Below are 16,568 nucleotides of genomic sequence, written 5' to 3'. Positions count from 1 at the left end.
CCTCGTGTTGTCATGCTCCACCCCCTCAATGCAAGTCTATGGGAGGGGGTGTGACGGCTGTCCCACCCCCTCCCATAGACATGCATTGAGGGGGGCGGGTGTGACATAACAAGGGGTGGTTTGTGACATCACGAGGGATGGAGTGTGATGTCACAAGGGGGTGGGGGTGACATCACGAGGGGCGGGTTGTGACGTCATGAGGGGGCAGAGCGTGACATTACGAGGGGGCATGGCAACCCCCAAAGCCCGCAGCAGTGTTCAGAACTAAATGTTCTGAACGCTGGGGAGTGGAGTACCCCTTTAAACAATAGAATGATGTATGATATTCTTGCACACATTGCACAGCTGCCCTTATACAGTTTACTATTGCATTGCTGCCTTCAGAAGGGTTGCATAAAGACTACGAATAACCTTTACAGATGTCTCGAATTTATAGATGCGAAGAGAAAATGGAAGAACAAACCTATTCTCTTGGCAGAGAGCACTATATTGCACATTGAGGTAATCTCTTCTTATTCCTAGATATGACATAGCTACTGAAGTTAACTGGAATCCTAGAGGAGGTTTCATTCATAAGATAGAATAGTGATTACAAGCATCTCGGCGAGCAGGATATGAAGGCGAAGGATGGTTTTCGTGTGTTGCTTAGCAACAGAAACATAATTATTTTCTTCATCTATGCTACTATCAAGAGACTTGCGATCGTAAATGATCGTCTGCATGCTGGCTTGTATGCAATGGATAAAAGCTTTCTATATGGTCTCTCAATTGGTCTACAATGCATAATATTATCATTTTACATTGCATCTGTAAAGAATATGGAAGGGGGCAGGGAATTGAGGAGATGTGATAAATATGATAAATTCTATTTACTGAAATACAGCAACAGTTCCCAATCGTAGGAATTACCTAACGTGGCTGACACAGTCTTAGGCTCGGGTCACACATAGGGGGAGATTTATCAAAACCTGTCTAGAGGAAACGTTGCAGAGTTGCCCATAGCAACAAATCAGATCGCTTCTTTCATTTTTGATCAGACCTCTGAAAATTTAAAGAAGCGCTCTGATTGAGTGTTATGGGCGACTCAGCAACTTTTCATCTGGACAGGTTTTGATAAATCTCCCCCCATAATGTATACACAGAGTATTTCACACTGCGAGAAATCCCCTGGGCAGCAGGAAATACGCTGCACATTTTGCCATGATTAGGCACACAGGGCTTCCCTGCCACAGCCTTGTGTGTGCAGTAAGGTTATGAGGCGGGCCGGTGTGTCACAGTCACAGCAGCATGCTTTGGGCTGGGGTCGTGACGCACCACTCCAGTGGAGAGCTGTGGCTCCATACAGGAGATCGCAAGGGGCCCCAGCACTCTGACCCCCCCCCCCCCCGCGATCTAAAACTTATCCCCTATCCTGCTGATAGGGGATACGTTTTATTCCATGAGACTTCTCCTTTGAGTCTTATGGGACTATGCCGGGGAATAAAAAACTGTCTGCTATTGAAAGGTGTTGAACTAGCAGGAATCATCATACTACTTGTCTTCTCCTGTCTATTAGCTTGTTTCGAGAAGTTGCCATGCAACTGCTTTACAGCTGATCTATTTCTCTGGATCAGCTGGCTTTAAGTGCTAGGCTCTTGGTCCCTTTGGAGTTGTAATTCCTGAATTTTAAGGGTATGTTCACACAGAGGAATGCCCATATGGGTTATATTTCGCATGTAAATTCCGCTGCAGCAGAGCCCCATTGATTTCAATGGGATTCTGCTGCACTGTACACCCGGCAGAAATTCTGTGGCAGATGTTTCCTGAAATCCTGATTCCGGTGTCCGCAGACATGTCTATTCTTTCTGTGGATTCCACTCGGAAATGTATTGCTGTCTAGCAGACGGTAAATTTCCGATGTCTGTCCGTGTTTTCCAGGTGGACATTCCACACATTTTAGGCCAGTGGTGTCAAACTGTGGCCCTCCAGATGTTGCAAAACTTCAAGTCCCAGCATGCCCGGACAGCCAACGGCTGTCCGGGCATGCTGGGAGTTGAAGTTTCACAACGTCTGGAGGGCCACAGTTTGACACAACTGTTTTAGGCCATGTTAACCCTGCCTACATTTTTTTTTTTTTTAACGAGATATGCTTTTACCTTGTTCAAGTGTAGTTTTGTCCTAGTTTCTCCAGCTGATTCTTGGTTCTTCCTTGTGTTGCGCTGAGTGTGTTGCGCTGAGAGCACAATACCTGTAATGGTATGTGAGACAATATCCAAACAGGAACTGCAGCCACGATCCATCCTGGACTGGAGCTGCATCCACCAGGCAAATAGACAATCTTCCAAAAGTGCAAATAAATTGTTCCTCCAAATAAATTACCAGATGGTATGGTAAAGTACAAGGAGATTTTATTGGGCACACTTCAACGTGTTTCTGATATTTGTATATCTTTACAGTTGATAAAGGCGTAAAGCTGAAACCCTTCTTCAGCACTTTGTTTCTAAGTAAATGACATATTTCGGGGAAGAGGTGTGATGGCAGAAGGATTTATTACAAAGTGTCTTATTTTGCAAAGTGTCTTGAAGCTGCAATGCCACATACGACCTGATGACAGGTGTGGTGCTGTTTTTGGAAGAAATTAGCTATTTTATATTCGTGAAAACCCCTTTAATGAGAAACTGACAGACTGTTCACCCACACTAAACCCAACATAATGGGTTAATCACTGTAGTAGTTTCAGTTATATCCTTTTTTCTTACCATTACCATTGAGCTGCAGTGCGCAATGGAGGCGGGGAGCCGGCTTGCTGTACTTCCCTCCTCAATATTCACTGACCGTGATAAATATGCAAATATCCTCACTAGCCTTGCAGGGGTGGGAACTCTGCTCTCTGACCAGAAAGCAGGTGCCACTACATTATGGTTGTAGCAAGGCAGGGGCGCTGACCCCCGGCAGGCTCTCCTGTCCTAGTGACATGAGGGTGAAGACAATTAGCATATTTATAGTGGGGGCAGGCCGGATGGTAAGGAGGAGGCAGGAGAGCTGGGCAAGCCTGTTCTCTGCCTCCATTGCACACAGCATAACGCTGCAACTACAGTTAAAGGGGTTCTCCACTGCCTTAACCTACTTTTGGCAGTTAGTTAGCTCTGTGGCTATATGTTATTAAGGCTTTTTTTCATGCTGCTAACGGTTCTGTATGTGGTGTTTTGCTTACCTTTTTTCCAGACCCGGAAGCTGGTTTCTTCATTTGCTTCCTGCCTAGCCTCGACCACTTTTTTTTTTCTTCCGCCGCCATCTTGCCACCGGGACGTCACCGTGGATGGTGGTGTGTTGAAGGCCGGCCTGCCCCTCGCTCCATACGTGCCCGCCTTCCGCGCGACGGAATGCTCTGTCGTCATCAGCGCGCACCCTCCTTACTTTCAGCTTCTTCTAAGCTGAATGCGGATTGGGCTGCTTTCGGCGAATCGGATGCCGTGATGGGCGCATGCGCAGTTGGTCCTCGCTCCGGAGGATCATCTGCGCATGTGCCATAGTGATGTCAGCATCGGGCCTGACGCACTGGAGGATTGTTAACCCTAACCTGGCCAGAGGTGAGTCCCGGAGCGCTGGACAGCTCCTGAAGGTTTGCTATGGCAGTGTTTCTCAACCAGGGTGCCTCCAGCGGTTGGGAAACTACAACTCCCAGCAAGCCCAGACAGCCTTCGGGTTGAAAGTAAGGAGGGTGCGCGCTGATGACGACAGAGCATTCCATCGCACGGGAGGCGGGCACGTACGGATCGAGGGGCATGCCGGCCTCCAACACACAACCCTCCACGGTGACGTCCCGGTGGCAAGATGGCGGCGGAAGAAAAGAAAAAAAGTGGTCGAGGCTAGGCAGGAAGCAAATGAAGAAACCAGCTTCCGGGTCTGGAAAAAAGGTAAGCAAAACACCACATACAGAACCGTTAGCAACATGAAAAAAAGCCATAATAACATATAGCCACAGAGCTAACTAACTGCCAAAAGTAGGTTAAGGCAGTGGAGAACCCCTTTAAAGTAAGTAACCCCTCTTTTTAGAGCTCTTTTCACCGACACTATAATCCAATATATTGGGTTTAGCGTGGTTAAACAATCTGTCAGTTTCTCTTGTTTTGGTATTGTTATTATTACAGTAATCCCCCAACATAAGCTTGTTTCAATTTACGATGGCTCCCTAGAGGCAATTGTAAGTTAAATACAGCATCAACTAATGATGCTTCTACAGCTCGGTGGACCTCATTGCTACAGCTGCTGCTGGTACAGTAGCATATTAATATACTACATTACTATACAGTAGTAAAGAGACAATGAGTGTCAGTTCAGTTACTCACTGTGTCTCTATAGATGCTCTGGGCCTTTGGATCTGTAAGCACAGCTTCCCCCTCCCTTAGTCTACCACCTCAGTGATCCGCAGCTTCTTGATTCAAGCATCTAATTACCTGCTGAGCCATGAGCCCCCTTCACACATCCAAGAGACAAGTCACAGAGTGACTCTTCTGCAGCGCTACAAGTGTCGCAGCAGTTCAGTGTGTCCCATCCAGACTCTGTCCCTATACTGCATAGTTATACTGTTCAGTATACACATCTCATATACAGTACATTCCGGAGTGTTGGGTGGGGTGGGGTGGGGGGCTCATATGGGCTCTGGAACCAACTGCCAGTTTTCCATAGAGTTAGGCTGGGTTCACACTACGTTTTGGATCCAAACTACATGCTCCGTATCCCAGCCAGACCCGGCCCCCATCTCATTCATTTGAATAAGCCGATTGTGACTCCGGTCGGCTAATTTTTGCCCCATATCCAGTTTTCTGGCCGGACCTAAAATCGTGGTATACCGCTGTTTTAGATCCGGTCAGAAAACCGGGTACAGGGCAAAAATGAGCCGACCGGAGTCACTGTCTGACTCCGGCTGGCTCATTCAAATTAATGAGATGGGGGCTGGGTCTGGCTGGAATATGAAAGCGCCCGGTTTTCACTCCCCCCCAGCCCAGATCCAGTCTTCGTATATCCAAAACGTAGTGTTAACCACACCTTATGGACTTAACATACACTGGTTTCAACTTACAATGGTCATCCTGGAACCTATTAATATTTGCTGTACTTTATTATTTCTATTTTAGTTTTTTGTGTTCATTTACCTGACTCAACTGCTGTAAACATGTCAGCTATAAAGATGTACAGATACTGTCTTGGCGCCAAGTATCTTCATGATTACACAGAACATCGGTCCCTAGATTTTGCTGTGGGAAATGTTTTATTCATAATATTTGTTTCTGGAGCAAACACACTCAGAGGCAAAGAAGAGAATCCTATAAATGTTTTATAATGTTTAGTGTTCAGAAAATTAGCAAAATGTAGCAAAAGTTTAGTCCATAGCAGAACTAATTACCTTCCCTGTAGAATAACGTTAACATGTTATTTCTGCTGAACAGTAAACAGCAAAAAGAAAAACAATTACAAAACTGCAATTTTTTTTGCATTCCTCACACCCCCAAATTCTAAAAATTAATTAGTAAACTACACCCTGTTCCAAGTTATTATGTAAATTCTATTAAACTGGTTAACGACCAAAGACGTGTATACACGTCCTTGTGCCATTAACAGGGTATAGCACGGGCTCCCGACTCGAACCCGTGCAATACCGGACAGCCCTCAGCTGAGGGCCGGCGTTAATAGCTGACATGTGGTGATCGCCGTGGCCGGCAATTAACCCTTTAGATCACCGCTGTCAAAGCTGACAGCGGCATCTAAAGTAACCAGTAAACACTCCCTGGTGGTCTAGTGGGGCTTACCTCTGCTTCCATGCAGGTCCCGGCTCTCCCGTTGATAAAGTCTGGCTGAACCAGGCTTTATCAATCGAGCGCAGAGGACACAGATCAATGTGCTTCTATGGAACCACATTGATCTGTATGAGGAATCTAATGATTCCTCCTAAAAGTCCCCTAAGGGGACTAATAAAGTGTAAAAAAAAAAAAAAAAAAGTATAATAAAAGTATAAAAAAACACACATTGACCGCTTTCTTATTAAAAGTTTAAATCACCCCCCTTTTCCCAAATTTCATATAAAAAATATAAAAGCATAATAAAAGTTAAACATATGGGGTATTGCCGTGTGCGTAAATGTCCAAACTATAAAAATATGGTCAATGGCGTATATGTAAAAAAATAACAAAGTCCAAAAAAAAATTTATAAAATGTACAAAAAGTCCCATCAAAACAAAAATGTTACCAATGAAACTTCAGATCATGGCGCAAAAAATTAGCCCTCATATTGCCCCGTACATGGAAAAATGAAAAAGTTATAGGGGTCAGAACAGGAAATTTTAACATACTAATTTTTGTGCATAAAGTTATAATTTTTTAACAGAAGTGAAACAAAATCAAACCTATAAAAGTTGGGTATCATTTTATTCGTATGGACCTACAGAATAAAGATAATGCTGTGTTTTTTTTCAATTTAGCCCCACAAATATTTCTTTTTCTGGTTTCGCAGTAGATGTTGTGGTAAAATTATTGATGTCATTACAAAGTAAAATTGGTGGTGCAAAAACAAGCCCTCATATGAGTTTGTAGGTGGAAACTTTAAAGTGTTATGCTTTTTAGAAGGTGAGGACCAAAAAACGAAAGTGCAAAATGAAAAAACCTGTGGTCCTTTAAGGGGTACTCCGGTACCACAGTTTTTTGGTTATCTAGCGTGTTTGTAGTGAGTTTAGCACTTTTGTAATTCACATGTTATACATCTGTCCACAGCATATCTGTTTTTTACTGACCTCTTTTCTGTGACGGAAGTTCAGTAGTTTTTCTGGTTGCTTTTGACTGTCGTCCACACCTGCAGCCATGTTTGTTCACTGTTGTGGACAAGACGTCAGTGCTGCAGGCGTTGCTGTTTTTTTTTCTCCTGCAATGGTTTTGCCCCTTTTCCACAGCCCTGTAATGAATATTCATTGAATTGTTGCAGGTGGATGGATGTCTGCTCCCGCTGTCAGCCTGCCTTGCGCTCGAATCACAATGTACTGAATACCCTGTATCAGTGCTGCAGCTGACATGTAACCCCTTCCCCGCCATGGGGACTGTGTGCCCGCGGGGGGAATCGGCTATCATGATTCCCCCCGCGGACGCATGGTCCCCATGGCTGGGGAATTAGTAACATGTCAGCCGCAGCGCTATCAGCTTCTCACTCCGCAGTTCCCACATCAGGAAATGAATGAATTGCCAGCCGCAGCACACTGTCCCCACATCAGGGAACTAATCACATGTGACCCGCGGGCGCTGCTCTGCCTTCTGGCCCTCCCCCCCAAGCAATGTCCCCGCAAGGGTTAACTGTGAGCCGCAGCAGCACTGTACATTCTCCCTACGTCGGGGAATTAATGAATTGTGAGCGCGGGCTTCTGTTCAGCTTCTGTTCTCTGATCAGAAGCCCTGCACCTGCGCTCACAAATCATTCATTCCCCAACCCAAAAAACGGCCACAAACAGGGCTGGGCGGCAATGCAAAACAACTTGGGCAGGGCACTGAAAGAGGAGATAGGCTACAAGGCATGCTGGGAGCTGTAGTTTCTAAAACAAAGGCAAAACGGAAATAGATGTTACACTACATGGACACACTTGCGCAAAGAAAGCAAAAGAAAGACAAACAAAGTGCAAGCACGAGACAAAAGAAAACAAGAAAACTCACCTGCAAGGGTAAGTAGAAACTGAAAAAACACATTGGCCACCAGAGTACCCCTTTAAGGGGTAAAGTGTGATAAAGATGAAATATTTTGTTTTTCAGTTTAACTCATGGATGGTATTGTGTCTCAGGGCTCTTTTGATCACTGAAAACAATCTCGGACACCTGTGATAATTAGATTGCCAGGCCAATTTAAGTAAAAACTACTAAAGGTGGGCATTGCACATTATTAAACAGAGCATCATTTTCAAACAATATGGGGAAGAAAAAGGATCTCTCTGCTGCCAAAAAGAGTGAAATCGTTTAATGCCTTGGACGAGGTATGAAAACATTAGATATTTCAGGTTTGATCATCGCACTATTAAGAGATTTGTGGCTGATTCAGAGCACAGACGGGTTTGTGCAGATAAAGGCACATTGAGGAAGATTTCTGCCAGATCCATGCATCGAATCAAGAGAGCAGCTACTAAAATACCATTACATAGCGGCAAACAGATATTTGAAGCTGCTGGTGCCTCTGGAGTCCCATGGACATCAAGGTGTAGAGTCCTCCAGAGTCTTGCAACTGTGCATAAACCTTCTATTCGGCCACCACTAACCAATGCTCACAAGCAGAAACGGCTGAAAAATAAATAAAAACTAAGGCTAGGTTTACACTATGGAATTTCTGCCTGCCATTCCGCTTTGAAATTGCAGGCACAAATTCTGCTTACCAAAATGCACTGTATAGTGAATGGGTTTCCGTTCACAAATTCACACTTCGGAATTTGTGAAGCGGAATTTGTGAATTGAAAATCCGCTTGAAAATTTCAATGAGCAATGCCATTCTTCAGGCGGAAATACTCACGGAACACTTTGCAGTCTATTGAAAACTGCAGTGACCGCACTCAGTGTGAACCTAGCCTAATTTTCAAATGATCCTGTTCACTGATGAATGCCGTGCAACCCTGGATGGTTCAGATAGATGGAATAGTGGATGGTTGGTGGACGGCCACCCTGTTCCAACAAGGCTGCGATGTCAGCAAGGCGGCGGTGGAGTCATGTTTTGGGCCATAATCATGGGAAGAGAGCTGGTCGGCCCCTTAGGGTCCCCGATGGTGTAAAGATGACCTCTGCAAAGTATGTGGAGTTTCTGACTGACCACTTTCTTCCCTGGTACAGAAGGAAGAACTATGCTTTCCGTAATAAAATCATCTTCATGCATAACAATGCACTCATGCTGCAAAGAATACCTTTGCATCAATGGCTGCAATGGGGTTAATAAGAGAGAAAGTCATAGTGTGGCCTCCATCCTCCACTGACCTCAATCCTATTAAGAACCTTTGGAGCATCCTCAAGCAAAATCTAAGAGGGTGGGAGGCAGTTTACATCCAACAGCAGCTCTGGGAGGCTATTCTGATGTCTTGCAAACTAATTCAAGCAGAAACTGTCCAAAATCTCACAAGTTCAATGAATGCAAGACTTGTGAAGCTGCTATCAAATAAGGGGTCCTATGTTAAAATGTAACGTGACCTGTTAAAAGGTTTAAAAAGTTAAAACGTTGTTAAAAGTTTGATTGAAATAGCTTGTGATTTCAGTAAATATGCTGCAAACACAACAAATGGCAATTTTCAGTTCTTTGCAACCTATAAAGTGTTTTGAAACTTACTGTGCGGAATAATTTGGAACAGTACATTGTAAATTTTTTATGTTTAAAAAATCATTAGGAGGTTTGCAAAATTTGAATTGTGCTCTTAATAGTTGATAACATGAGAATTATGCTGACTGTTATTTACATCAATTATTTAGGTAAATGAGAAAAATATAATTTGCATAATAATTTGGAACATGGTGTATATTCACATGTAGCCTAAAATAGTACCAATAAAGCTATTTGGACAGATAAAAAGGATGTTTTTTTTTATTTTCCACAAAAAACAAGTCCTGAAACAGATGCATTGATGGAAAAAAAAGTTATGGCTCTTGAAATGCAAAAATGAAAACATATAATGGTCCTTAAGAATAGGATGCTCCTTAAAGGGGTATTCCGCTGAAAACATCTTATCCCCTATCCGCAGGACTCCACTCCGTGCCCGATGACTGGCAATGCCAGCCGCCACGCCCCCTCCATTCACGACTATGGGAGGAGCCGCACCCTCCCATAGACATGAATGGAGGGGGCATGGCGTGACGTCACAAATGCGGAAGCTGCAAGCTTCCGTGTTCTGGATGCCACCACTGCCGGCCTGGAGATCGCAGTGCCGGGACCCCCATGATCTAACATCTTATCCCCTATCCTTTGGATAGGGCATAAGATGTTTACAGCGGAATGCCCCTTTAAGGAACCATCATCTCCTATATCTAAAGTATGCAAGACTGTAGCAAAAGACAAAAAGGGCAAGGTGAGGTCTGATAGAAAGTAGCTGTTGGGTGTTTCTATCATAAGAGGTGGAAAATGGCTTTGTGAAATGTCTTCCTGGTGCTACTGCAGGCAGAGATAGGAGACATTCTTAATACTGTTAAGCAAGCACAGCAGGAAAGGGAAGTGGATGTTCTTGTCCATCGAGGGGCAATTGATCACTTGTGAGGCGCCACCAAGTCCAGTTGCACCAAATCTTCTGCCAATTATTGATCCATCCTGCTGTGGCAGTGTGGATCACAGAGACATGTCAAAGGTTTCTATCGGACAGTGTCTTTATGTCCAGGCCCCATTGATTATTAGAAGGAGCCTGGAAAAGTGTATGGCTGAGTGCTTCTCTTCCTGGCTCACTGCAGGAGACGGGCTCTTGGGCAGGCTTCTGTAACAGTGTCAGTAGTTTTATAAAACCATACACAGTATTATGAAAATACCAGTTTTAATATAAATTATTTAAAGCATATCCCTGCTTCCAATTAGAGGCTGAATTCACAAAGCTTTTCTTCACATGTGGCACAGATTTAGTTTGCAGTTTAGGTCCTTTATCTAAATATCTAGCCAACGGAGAGTGGTTGTTAGCACCACCCAGGATGTATGGCCTGGCTGCTTGTCCATCTATGCCTCTACTTCTAGCAACATTTCACATTATAAAGGATCTCTTTGCTCTGCTGCTTCTCTATTTAAAGGGGTACTCCACTGCCCCAGTGTCTGGAACATTTAGTTCCGAACACTGGGTGCGGGCTGCAGGGGTCCTGACGTCACGCCACACCCCCTCAATGCAAGTCTATGAGAGGGGGCGTGGCAACCGTCATGCCCCCTCCCATAGACTTGCATTGAAGGGTGTGGCGTCACGACCCCCGCAGCCCGCACCCAGCGTTTGGAACTAAATGTTCCGGAGGCAGGGGCAGTGGAGTACCCCTTCAAGGTTTATTTACCTGGTAGTTAGGTGCCTTCATTTGGGGTTTTGCCTCTTTTGACATCAAGAATAGTATAGCATAGAGAGAGAATCTAGTTGTCAAAATGACAGAAGCATCAACACAGGGACACCCCTTCATAAGCTAATGGGATCCAACAGTCACTGTTTAAATCTGCCACTAATTTGGCTTAGTGTTGTAACTTGTTATAAATGGAAGTCAATACACCTATGTTAACACAGCCTTAATACATTTGTATTCCACATTAAATAATAATCCAAGAGCAAATTTTCTCAGATTCAATGTGCCATTCTTCTAATCCATCCTGAAACATGTATGAAATGGCCACCATCACTCTAATAAACTTTACATGAATACAAGTGAAAATAGGAAAATGTCTAATATATTTTATCAAGAAAATGCTTCTCTCTGGCATTGTCAAGCTTCTTTTACACCCTACTCTCCATTTCATTCTGAAAAATCTGCTTAATTCCATCCTATGTATGCCAGATGAGCTAGAAGTTTAGTTTATATAAGTTCCATACAAGTCTATGGAGATGGAAGAGACGAGAAAGCATATGGGAGGAGGTAGGGAAGGTGGTCTCAAAGAGCACACAGAGAAACATAAATAAACTTTAAAAAGAATACAGAGGAGCTTTCTGTAATATCTCACCCCAGGGCTTAATTATTAGATTAGACTGCTCATTGCTGCACTATAATGTCCTCCATGCTGCTGCTGTTTCTAAGGGTGTAGAAGGAGACTTAGCAGGGTCTCCTCTTATGTATGAGTGCAGTGTATGGGACACATCTGAGAGGCTAAGCTCCACCTAATATCTCAGGGGCAACAGACTACAGAAAGGAAGTCTAGTGAAAAATGCCATACAGAAGTGACATTATGGTCAGAAATAGTACTACACTTCATATACACACACATGACAGCTTATCCTGAAATGACAGGTATGCCTTAACTGTGTTTCACTGTTCCTCAGGGGTGTTGCTAGGATCTAAAAAGATCAGGGACACAAATCACACTTAACCCCCTCCCCTCCCATCAAAAAAAATATATCAACACATAGCCACAAAAAAATTTAAGGACATGAGAAATGACAGGCTTAGATACAGTACACTGTTCCTGGATATATCACTAAAGTACTTAGCCAAACCTCCTTTATAGGATACTTTCTAGACTATCTGTCAAGTCGCAATAAGTGTTTAAAACACATAATAAATGTTATGCAGTGACATGTATGCATTTTACATTAAAGTGTACCTGTCGCTTAAAAATACTTTTGACATATCTTACAAACATACCAAAAGTTTTGATTGGTCAGGCTCTAAGTGTTCAGACTTTAACGGATATTTAGAACAAGAAGGGGAAAAAGCACATCTGACCAAGACAATCCCATAGACTTACATTATAAGTTTTCCACTGAGGTAAGAATGAATGGGCGGCACTCACGTCTTGCAAATAACAACATTGACGCTTTATTCTTTAAGGAGCAGCAGGATTAGGCAGTTACAAGTCAGGTAAGCGACAATTGTTTCACGCTACATGCGCTTCTTCATAGCTTACTCTTAGCAAGCGCCATGAAGAAGCGAATGTAGTGTGAAACAATTGTCGTTTACCTGACTTGTAACTGCCTAATCCTGCTGCTCCTTAAAGAATAAAGCGTCAATGTTGTTATTTGCAAGACGTGAGTGGCGCCCATTCGTTCTTACCTCAGTGGATTACTGCGCTGCGGAATCTGTAGGCGCTATATAAATAAATAAATAAGCTGTACATACTTGGACTGAGCACTACACACGAGGTACGCTGGGAGCTTCATTAGCTGTGCTACACATTTAGGAACCTGGTGGCTAGAGCATTCAGAGGGCTCCAGACTATTGGAACACAGTGCCAGCTTCACTCTTCTGTTATACTGTTACATTATAAGTTTGTTTCGCTTAAAGGGGTACTCCGGTGGAAAACTTTTTTTTTTTAATCAACTGATGCCAGAAAGTTAAACAGATTAGTAAATTACTTCTATTAAATTTTTTTAATCCTTCCAGTACTTATTAGCTGCTGAATACTACAGAGGAAATTCTTTTTTTTTTTTTTGCAACACAGTGCTCTCTGCCGACATCACAAACACAGTGCTCTCTGCTGACATCTCTGTCCATTTTAGGAACTGTCCAGAGCAGCATATGTTTGCTATGGGAATTTTCTCCTACTCTGGACAGTTCTTGAAATGGACAGAGATGTCAGCAGAGAGCAGTGTGCTCGTGATGTGAGCAGAGAGATCTGTGTTCCAAAAAGAAAAGCATTTCCTCTGTAGTATTCAGCAGCTAATAAGTACTGGAAGCATTAAGATTTTTTTAATAGAAGAAATTTACAATTCTGTTTAACTTTCTGACACCAGTTGATTTAAAAAGTTTTCCACCGGAGTACCCCTTTAACACACACTTCTTCCAGCAAGTTCTTGCGATGGGTCAGGGTCAACAAAATTTTTTTTATGACAGTGCCCATTTAAATTTGGTTAGTAAATCTGCCCACGGTGTTCAAATGAATTTAATATAAAGTAGACACAAGCTCACATGTTTCTATGCTGATCTTTTTTTATTTATATATGTTATTTTTTCATGTAAACAGTTTTGTAGGCACACGGTAACAAAAGCTCTATAGCAACAAACACAACCAAACAAAGTTTCATTCCATTTCACATTGGCTTCGGTTACAGACTGTACAATATTAAGGCAAACTGAGGAATAACACGTGTCAACAAGAGAAGAACATTTTGGAAGTTGGTATCTGGTTAGGTTAAAATGGACCAATGAACAATGAGTAATACATTTTACCCCGGTGAAATTAAAGTCCTAATGCCCTATTATTTGTCATGCATGGGGTAGTCATAAAAATATAAGATAATGCAATAGGGCATGGTAGGATTAGTAATTAGGTATTTTGGAACACTATATATGTCTTGGTTATTTATTTGAGTTTTACTTTCTTATAGATACTAGAAGCCTCTTCCACCATCTTTCTATACACTCCCTGCTGGAGAAAACTTCTATGCTGATTCATTATCGGAGAACAGTAGGGTATAATGGGGCCTTATTCAGACAGGACAAGGAAACAAAGTGGAAATCGCAATACTAACAGACTGCAGCACTCCGTAGTGCTCATCAATGTCATCTTTTAACATTGTCTATATGACTCTCAGAACATGTATTTTTTTAAGTTTAGGTCTCCTTTAAAGGGGTACTCCACCCCTAGACATCTTATCCCCTATCCAAAGGATAGGGGATAAGATGTCTGATCGCGGGGGTCCCCTGCAATATAGCATGCGGCACCCACCTGTTTCTGTTCCGGAAGCGCTGGAGGGTCTGGGTCCCATCCACCTGAACGGAAGTCTGTGATGTCACCACTCCGCCCCTGTGTGACGTCATCACACCCCGACCCCTCAATGCAAGTCTATGGGAGGGGGCGTGACGGCCGTCACGCCCCCTCCCATAAACTTGCATTGGGGGACGGGGCGTGACATAACACGGGGGAGGAGTCATGACGTCCTGGACTTCCATTCCGGTGGTCGGGACCCAGACCCTCCAGCGCTTCCGGAAACAGGTGGGTGCTGCATGTTATATGGCGGGGATCCCCAGCGGCGGGACCCCTGCGATCAGACATCTTATCCCCTATCCTTTGGATAGGGGATAAGATGGCTAGGGGTGGAGTACCCCTTTAAGGGAGACAACTGTCGAATGAGGGTATACAACAGAACGGATTTTGTGTGGGAATTATCCATTTGTGCAGAAGGTTACCAGGGGATACATGACTTAAAATATAATAACAGCTATAATCCAAAATCCAAGCAGGGGTGTAGCTCTAGTGCAATGTTAGTGGTCGCACCCAAGCCCTGCTGCCTGAAGATTAGGGTCCCCTCTGCCACATAAAGTGACACCACTATTCTAAATGGCACATGATAAGTAGGAGGCCCTAATACAGACTGTGTATTGTGTCCAGGAATTTCAAGTTATTTTAGTTCCAAAGCCATAGCCATAGTTACTTTACCAAAGCCATAGAATATACATGAATACTGCTTGGCATATAAATACAGAAGATTATCAGTAGTTTAACTCTTATCATATATATATGTTCCCTATACGAGGTTATCCATCATATTGTACCTTCAGGGAAAACTGAGTAATAATTCAAGTTAAGATAAGGAATAAGAGGGTTTGACTCCCATCAAGCTTCTTATCTACTATCAGCACAGATCAATCCAACTTTAAGACGAGACTGGTTGCTAGGGAAATATTGCCTAACTACAAACTTTCATATAGTTAGGCATTCCTAGCAACCAGTTTGTCTAAAATCACTTGCAGCGTAAAACTGAACTGGCACTGAGGTTAGGGGCGAGAAGTGCCAAGGGTTCTATTATACTGTATATTTGAAATACATGGAGGTGCACAATGGGGAAACAAAAAAGAATGCAGTGTGGAATATCTATTTGTTGACTCAGAACACTATCATATTGTTAGAGGCAGCCCCTTTTTGGCATTATGTAAGCTTCACTCCAGAGTTGCTATAATTTTGGTAGAAATCGGTATACTGTATTTAGGCTTAAATACACCCAATAGCTATCATGCTGGTTGTACCAATGGGATTAACAACTATGACAGAAATAAATTACCCATAGCAAACAGAGTTCATACAACATTATTCAAAGGCTAATTGGAAATAAAAACTGAACCTCCGTTAATTTCTATTGGTGCCTCAGGGGTTGTTACATCCCGTTTTCCCCTTCCTATCGAGGTATACATTAGCATCCTATGAAAGTGTGTGTTGCTTAAGTATACTAGAGTGTACTGGCAGCAGCCTGAAATAGTGACTGTGTTCCAGCCATTCACCACAGGTATTCACCAACTTTGTTGGACTATTTTTGAGTTCTGCAGGTACATGTGCAGGAAATGGACCAAAAATAGCCACTAGCTTGACTACATTTAAGTCATTTAGTGTGAAAGGGGCCACGGCCAGTACAATATAGTACACATCAGCATCCCTTTTTGACAGGATGCCAACTAATACCCAGAACGTAAGGGAAAAATGTTCATCTAATAGGTTAAAAGGGGATTTAAACCCTTTCTACCCTCAAAGCCTTGAAAATCTAGTGTAGATGCCGTTACCCCAATATCCCACTCACCTAGCATTCTACTCATAGTAGTTATGGCAGCTGAGATATGATGGCTATTTGTGGGAGTTCTCACATGGACATGGAGAGAGCCAAGTGATCACTGGAGATTTTCATTACCTACCGTAACTATGGGAAATAAAGATCACTTACAACCACAGTATCACGAGAGTGCAAAGACAGTTAAAGTGTAAGGACCCCAGAAAACAGCACTGAATATACAGCATCCTGGACCACAATATGAGATTGGAGGTAAAGCATTATTGAGGATTAAAGGGGTATTCTGGATTTATACATCTTATCCCCTATCCAAAGGATAGGGGATAAGATGTATGATTACAGGGGTCCCTCCCCCTCCATTCATGTCTATGGGAAGGGGCGTGACGGCCATAACGCCCCCTCCCATAGACATCAATGGAGGGGGTGTGG

Source organism: Hyla sarda, chromosome 6, assembly GCF_029499605.1.
Source record: "Hyla sarda isolate aHylSar1 chromosome 6, aHylSar1.hap1, whole genome shotgun sequence".
Classification (NCBI taxonomy): domain Eukaryota; kingdom Metazoa; phylum Chordata; class Amphibia; order Anura; family Hylidae; genus Hyla; species Hyla sarda.
This window is presented reverse-complemented; position numbering follows the sequence as displayed.